The sequence below is a fragment of the Scyliorhinus torazame genome, chromosome 24 (assembly GCF_047496885.1).
Source record: "Scyliorhinus torazame isolate Kashiwa2021f chromosome 24, sScyTor2.1, whole genome shotgun sequence".
NCBI lineage: Eukaryota > Metazoa > Chordata > Chondrichthyes > Carcharhiniformes > Scyliorhinidae > Scyliorhinus > Scyliorhinus torazame.
In genome coordinates, this window is record NC_092730.1 from 30,096,229 (window position 1) to 30,104,298 (window position 8,070).

General features: G+C 44.7%; 2 non-coding genes across 2 annotated transcripts; one reads left to right on the forward strand and one right to left on the reverse strand.

The window, feature by feature from the left end:
- Nucleotides 1–871: 871 nt before the first annotated feature.
- trnas-cga (transfer RNA serine (anticodon CGA)) lies at nucleotides 872–953 on the forward strand. Its single transcript has one exon. It is a non-coding gene; the product is annotated as a tRNA-Ser (tRNA).
- Nucleotides 954–7,204: 6,251 nt separating this feature from the next.
- Nucleotides 7,205–7,296, reverse strand: trnar-ucu (transfer RNA arginine (anticodon UCU)). Its single transcript is given in 2 exon segments — nucleotides 7,205–7,240; nucleotides 7,260–7,296. It is a non-coding gene; the product is annotated as a tRNA-Arg (tRNA).
- Nucleotides 7,297–8,070: the final 774 nt, after the last annotated feature.

Consider the following 8,070-nt stretch of genomic DNA (forward strand, 5'->3'; position numbering starts at 1 on the left):
GTGCTCTCCGCCGTGTAATCGTGCTCTCTGCTGTGTAACTGAGCTCTCTGCTGTGTAACTGAGCTCTCTGCTGTGTAACTGTGCTCACTGCTGTGTAACTGTGCACCCTGCTGTGTAACAGAGCTCTCTGCTGTGTAACTGTGCACCCTGCTGTGTAACAGAGCTCTCTGCTGTGTAACTGTCCTCACTGCTGTGTAACTGTGCACCCTGCTGTGTAACTGAGCTCTCTGCTGTGTAACTGTGCACTCTGCTGTGTAACAGAGCTCTCTGCTGTGTAACTGTGCTCACTGCTGTGTAACTGTGCACCCTGCTGTGTACCTGAGCTCTCTGCTGTGTAACTGTGCACCCTGCTGTGTAACAGAGCTCTCTGCTGTGTAACTGTGCTCCCTGCTGTGTAACAGAGCTCTCTGCTGTGTAACTGTGCACCCTGCTGTGTAACTGTGCTCTCTGTCATGGAACCGTGACTCTGCCGGTGACAGAACTTCACTGTGGTTGTGCTAATCATTCCCTGTTGTGTAAATGTGTTCCCAGTTGTGGAAATATGATCCGTCTGAAGCAGAGCCTTTCTCCGCCATTACTGAGACTAAATTTCAATTCTAGATTTATTAAATCTTGTCACGAAAGGTGAGTTCAGGCCTCTGGATTCCCAGTCCAGCGACATGACCTTGTGTTCCTGTTATCAAATCAGTTCGTTCAGCTCAACATTCTCAATACTGAGAAGTCGTGGCGCCAAATCGAATGGGTTTTTTTTCCCATGCAGATTCAATCCCTACTCACAGAAAGACTGGGACACCGTTCATCGCATTACTGCAATCCCGCGTGTCTGGTTTTACAATGCTTTCTATAGAACGAATTGGCAGTTCAGATGGAAGCTGCAATGGCCGAATGGTTAAGGCGTTGGACTCGAAATCCAATGGGGTTTCCTCGCGTAGCTTCGAACCCTACTCGCAGCGAAATAATGACCAGTTTGGAGCAATTTGTTCGAAAAATGCGGTGTTGTTTTCATCATTCAATGTTTTCTGATGAAATGTCATTACATAAGAATCTTCTTGTGCCCTGAAGCTGTGTTTCTCATTCTGCTTTCGCTCTGAATTTTCTGATTTGTCAGGACAAGATCACCACCTCAGTAACGTTCATATTAACTTCATCAGGAACCAGAATTGTGAAAATGTCTGATCACAAAGCAATGTGAAATTTATTTTTGTCACATCTTTTGCCAGAATTTATCATACGTCAGAATTTTTAATGTCTCTTATTGTGAAACTGACCAGCCGAACTGAAAGTTCTAAATAAAGCAGCGCAACAAATTGAAGGCTTGTCAACAGCCGGGAAGGGAGCAATGCTCCCCATGTACCGTCCCTGCTGACTCACCATGGCCCAATTATTGTTTATCTTCACTTTGCATTTGCTTGAGAAACTGTTTTTAATCATTCTTACAATGTTTATGTTATTTCACTCCAATTTAAGAATGTTCCGAAAGTGTCCGTGTCGCACGGCTCCCGTTCAACCAGGAGATGGCACCAGTCCACAATACATTTATTGATGCTATTTATTTCTGATGTTCTGTGTGTAACAACAATCGCTTATTGTCACAAGTCGGCTTCAGTGAAGTTACTGTGAAAAGCCACGTTCCGGCGCCTGTTTCGGCAGGCCGTACGGTACCATTACATAGGACTCTTACTGCAGCCTGAGACCTCAACTCGTCTTTGTGTCCCGATGCTGCCGTTTGTAACCTGCTTAAATCATCACTTTTATTAATTAGTCATCATTTTGTAAGTAACCTAGGTGCTAATTTCATCAGGTACCAGGAGTGTCCATAAGACAGTTTGTAAACTGAAATGTACTTGTCTCATTTTTCTGGCCCGGATAACCCAGCTGTTTACTATTGTTTCTAACTGAGAACTCATGTGTTCAAAAAACATTTGTACTGAAAAAGAATGAAGCTGGATTTTACGAAAGAAGCGCACGAATGAAGATTATTTTGTGTATTGTATTTGAGGAGTGTCCAAATTTAAAATGCTCATGAATGAAAGTGTCTTTGCCGAACGCCTCCCGTTCAGCCAGGAGATGGCACCAGTCCACAATAAATGTATTTATGCAGTTTATTTCCAATGTTATGAATCATTACATAGGGCTCTTACTCTGGCCTGAGAGCTTACCTTGTCTCTGTGTCCTGAGGCTGCCATCTTCACCCTGTTTAAGCAATCATAGAATACTTCTTGTGCAGAAAGAGGACATTCGGCCCATCGAGTCTGCACTGATCACCCCAAGGAGCACCCAACCTACTGCCCATACCCACGTAAACGTTTGGACACTAAGGGCCAATTTAACATGGCCAATCCATCTAAACTGGACATCTTCGGACAGTGGAGGAAACTCACGCAGACACGGGAAGAACGTGCAAGACTGTAACCCAAGGCTGGAATTGACCCCGAGCCCCTGAGTGTTAACCACGGTGACACCCAAAAGCCGACTCTGGTGGGATTTGAAACTACCGCCTCATGGCCACGAATTGCATGTTTTTGTATTAGTCGTCATAATGTAAGCCATGATGTGGGGATGCCGGTGTTGGACTTGGGTGGGCTCAGTAAGAAGTCTTACAGCACCAGGTTTAAGTCCAACAGGTTTCTTTCGATTCACCTGAGGAAGGAGCTGCGCTCCGAAAGCTAGTGATTCGAAAGAAACCTGTTGGACTTTAACCTAGTGTTGTAAGACTTCTTATCACAATGCAAATACATCAGTTGCTGATCTCATCAGGCTCCAGGAGTGTCCGTAAACTGAATATTGCTTGTGTCATTTTACTGACACGATTAACCCAACTTTTCACTCTTGTCTCTATTTACGATTTGTTATTGTTTACTAATATTACTTACATTTATTATTACTGTTATTATTATTTACATTGTGTATTTATGCATGTCTTATGTTTTACATGTATGAACCGATCTGTCTGGGCTGTATGTAGAACAATACTTTTCACTGTACCTTGGTCCACGTATTATGGGCCAGGGTTTAGAGAACCCCAAAGTATATCACGGAGTTCACCTGACCCACAACTTTAAATACATTTTGGTTATGGGGAGCACAAGGGCCCATTTTACAGGTGTGATGCAACAGAGATCTAAAGTATGTTTAAAAGAAAAGTATTTTAATTACATGAATCCAGTTAACATTTTATAAACACACAGTAAACAGTATATCAACTACAAATCCTGACCACTCCCCAAAAGACACAGGACTCTATAGACAACCCTTGATAACTTTCCAAACACCATCTGGCCTTTGCTTGCGAAATCCGACCAACTGTCCTGGCTTGAAACAATTCACACCTCTTTAACCTGGGGTTACCCCTCTCTCTGGCTCTGTAAAGACTTAATTACCTGCAAATGCTCGCATTTAAAGTCTTGCATCTTTGACTTTGTCTATATAAATGTTTCTGGAACCTACCTCTCCATTCAGCTGGGGAAGGAGCAGCGCTCCGAGAGCTAGTGATTTGAAACAAACCTGTTGGACTTTAATTTGGTGTTGTAAGACTTCTTGCTGTATGTGAGAAGGGATAGAATCTCTGTGAAAAAAGGCCATTGGATTTGGAGTCCAACCCTTGAACTATTCGAAAATCTCAGCTCCCTAAACGCACTGTTCGACTGATTAAATTGTTGGTGTAACAATATCAGTTACAGATATTCCAGAAATTCATGTTGTTTTTTTAAACATTGCGGTCAGTTGGGCGCAGTTGGTGAAGAAGTGCAGTATTGACTGCGGTGCATTATCTAACCAATCAGAAAAGGTACCAGCTTACACCTGACTAAAGTTAACCAGCTCCGATGCCTTTCAATTCCAGATTTATTAAATCAGTGAATTTAACTGTCACCAGAGGGCGTGTTGGGATTTATTCTCTGTCCCAAAGATTAGTTCGGGCCGCTGGTTTCCCAATCCAGTGTCTTAACCTTTCACCCCAGTTAACAAAAACCGCACATTCAGCTCATTACTAAACATCTTCCTGAGGAGATTAGAATTCCCGCCATAGAATCTTATTGAACCGATTGACACAAAACATTTTGTTCTGGATGAAGCTTCGATTGTTTATCCAGATCAAACAGAAATTGTGGATTCCTTAGGATCTAAGCAGAGTACCAAGATGAGAGACAATTGAATGAACAAAATAGCAAGAAAATAGATTCTGAGACAAGTCGGGAAATGTTTAGACGGAAACGCGGAACTTTGAGCTGAGGAAGGAAAACCAGCAATGTGATTTCTGTTTGAAACGGCCGCGGCAGGACTCGAACCTGCAGTTTTCTGATATTGTCGCTAGATTCACCTTATCCGTTAGGCCACGCAGCCACCTGCTGCGCTGAGATAACTGATGTCAACATCATGTGAGAAAATACTGTGACGAGACGTGTTTCATTTCTGTGTTTTGATGATCCGCTGATTCCCAGATTCCATAAAATACAAGGGAAAGCTCCAGCTGCCGGACCAGGTCATTTTCGACGTCGAAAACTCCTTTCACCCTGTGAGCCGTGAAGATTCATGGAGCAACATCCACAAACTCGGCTGCTTCCGGACATGTGTCACATCCTCTGCCTGCTCCACAATCACATACAGTCAGTGATCCTCACCAAGTGAACGAACAGAAACTCCCCTCAATAAAAACTGCAGAGAAACAAAGGGTGCGTCATTGCACCAATTCACTTTTCCATTTTCCTCACTTCAATATTGTACCTGTCACCCAGCAACTTCCCCACAGGCCTGGAGAAAATCAAAGGAAGGACAGGAAATTGTTCACACTCCAACCATCTTCATTGGAAAGACAAACTCGATCTTCAGTCATTGAGCTCTAGGCTGTAGGTAATGTTTGTGTGGGTGCTGACTCAGAAACTTAGCCCAGGTCACTGCAGTTATGGATTTTATATCATTTGCGCTGGGAGTTTCTGATAGTGCATCGTGTGTCAGGATGGCCGAGCGGGTCTAAGGCCATTTCGTAGTTCAGGTCGCAGTCTCCTCTGGAGGCGAGGATTGAAATCCCACCCCTGACATTGACTGTTCCTCCGCGAGGGTCATCCAACCCCGCGGGATCTCTCACCTGGAAACACAAGGGGAGCAGATACAGAGAAACAGCGACCACCTGCAAGTTCCACTCCCAGACACACACCATCCTGGGAAATATATCACCCTTTCTATGGCTGGCTCACAATCCCGGAACTCCCTCCCTAACAGCACTGTGTGTGTACATACACCACATGGACTTGCAGTGGCTCAAGAATCACGTCACCGCCAAATTCTCAAGGGTAATACATTTTGGACAATAGTTGTTGACGGATTCAGCGACACCCACATCCCGTCAAATAACTTTTAAAATATATTGGTAACCGAGTCCCCTGAACTCAGCTCAGAAAGTTCACAAATCACAAAGCAAATTACCTCAAATGTTGATCATCATAAATAATAAACACAGGAAATGCTGGAAATGCTCAGAATTAAACAGCATCTGTGGGGAGAAAACTAGAAGCAGCGTTCCAGCTCTGTGATTGGATCATTTCCTTCTCTCTCAATGTGAAATCCTGGACTCAGCTGATAAACAGCAAGATGCCAATCACCAGTCATCAGTATCAGAAACAATGAACCTTTAGGATAGCGAGGCCGAGCGGTCTGAGGAGATGGGTTTAGGTTTCAGTCTCTCCGAGGATGCGGGTGGAAATCCAACCGCTGCCAACATTTGTAGGAAAAGCGGCTAAGGTGGGAAATGGAAATAAAAGTGAACAATGTTGCAAAACTCTTGCTCTTATCCCAAAAGATCTTTCCGTTACTGACATTGTTGTGTCCTGTGTAAGTCGAGCTGAACTGATTTGGTGCCGCTTGTTCTCACCTTGGAGCCCGTCAGTCTCCGTATCTCAGGGACCATTTATGACATCATCAAAAACGCCCTCCCCTGCTCTCCCCATTCACCAGACTGAAGGGACAATCCCCTCCGCGACCGCTGCTCCACCGCCAATATCCGCTCACTTTCTATCTGCACCTTTCTTTGCAAGTGCAGGAGATGCAACTCCTGCCTTTTTACCCCCTCCCTCCTCATTATCCAAGGGCCCAAAACACTCATCCCAAGTGAACCAGTGAGACACTTGTGCTTTTCAGTTTAATCTCCTGTATCATAGATTATCATCGAATTTACAGTGCAGAAGGAGGCCATTCGCCCCCATCGGTATTTGCTGCCACAATTTGGTCTCATCTACATCAACAGGTCAGATAACAGACTGTGACCGCTTTGATAAATCTCTGTTCAATCCACAATCATGACTTTGAGTTTCCTGCCACTTGTCATTTCAATTCTCCACCTCTCCCACTCTGACCTTTCTGTCGTTGGTCATCCGTGTTCCAATGGAGATTAACGGAAACTCGAGTAAAACCACCTTAACATTTAAGTAGCCACCCACAGAACTCCGTCCTCAACATCGAGCTCAGTAATTTTAGGTTATGTTTTGTTTGGTGTGTTTCTTGCCCGTCCCTTTTTTTTTGCTTCTAATTGCATTCATTCATTTTGCACTTGGACGGCGGATAGACAGCTGGAGATTTTTCGAGAATGAATTGTAGAGCTCAAGGCTCAGACAGCGGAAGACGCGGCTGCCATTGATGGAACAATGAAAAGTGCAAATGAGCAAGAGGACAGGGATGGGTTCAGAAAGAGAAAGGGAAATGTCTGGGACTGGACCCGGAACTCCAGTCTGGTAAGTGAGAAATCTACCCCTGAACCGCGAATGTTCACACAGCCGCTCATTCCAAGTGTCCAGTCGGAAACCTGTCTGAAGGAACATGCAGTCTGACAGAGCGTCTGTGATAATCCTCCACTGTCTGATCTAAAGCTGCAACATGAGCTGTTCATCACAGCTGTGATAAACGTGTTGGTGTTAGCATTCAGTGGTGTCGATTCACATCATCCTTGTTTGGAGCTGCCTGTGAGGAACAAACTGCCCGCTGATATATCTGCCCGGTTTGCAATCTGTCTGAGGAGGGAACAGACTGACTCTGGTCAGCAGCTTGCAAAGATTTTATTTTTGTCTAGAATGGGATTTCTTCTGTGACGTTGTTCTGATGGTAAAGGGGAGAGTGACTGGAGTCGCCTTTCAGAAGGAAGTTCGGGGTGGCAGTTTCACTCACCTGGGGACATTGATAAACCTGTTGCTGATTTATTCAAACCTTGCCTAAAAACCGACTCTGGTGGGATTCGAACCCACAACCTTTGAATGTCTCACCACGACAGCGACTAGAAGTCCAACGCGCTATCCGTTGCGCCACAGAGCCACACCTGCAGCGCTTTCCCATCCCCATATGAGGATTTCTGTAGTTGTCCAACAGGCAGTTCAAAAGTTCAGTAATTCGCACAGTGACGACATTTCAAAACTACTTCATTGTCTGGGAATGTTTTGGGCCGTCCTGTGGTTGTGAAAAGCGCTACAGAAATTCTAGTAAAACTCCGAAAGGACACAGCCAGGTTGGTGCAAAGGGAGGACATGTAGCAGACAAGGAATGAGGCGATTTATTTTTGTAGGAAGAACAGAAGTAGACAATATAAAATAACGTGTCTATTTACAAAAAAGAGTGCAGGAACAGCGGGACATGTGTCCAAATCATTGAAGGTGACAGGGCAGGCTGTAAGAGTCGTTTATAAATAAAACAGTGTCATGACTTTATTAACAGCGGCACAGAGTACAAGATGACAGAGGGGTCATCTCTCCCTTTTCAGCTCCTGACTGCAGAGGCTTTTCTTGTGAAACCGTTTATTGGAAAACCTCTTTCCCTGGAGGGAGGCGGGAGTTTGGAACTCGCTGCCTGAAAGGTTGGTGGAGCAGAGCCCTTCATAATATCTAAGAAGTGTTTAGATGGGCATTTGCGATCCCAGGGTACACGAGGCGATGATCCAAGTGCTGAGAAATGGGATGAGAATGGTTCGGTGGTTGTTTCTGACCGGCACAGATGCGATGGGCTGAAGGGCCATTTCTCTGCTGTCTGATTCGATGACTTTATGAATGAAATGCAACATGTGTTTGCAGCTGTCTCTGTTTCAAGCAGGGGGCG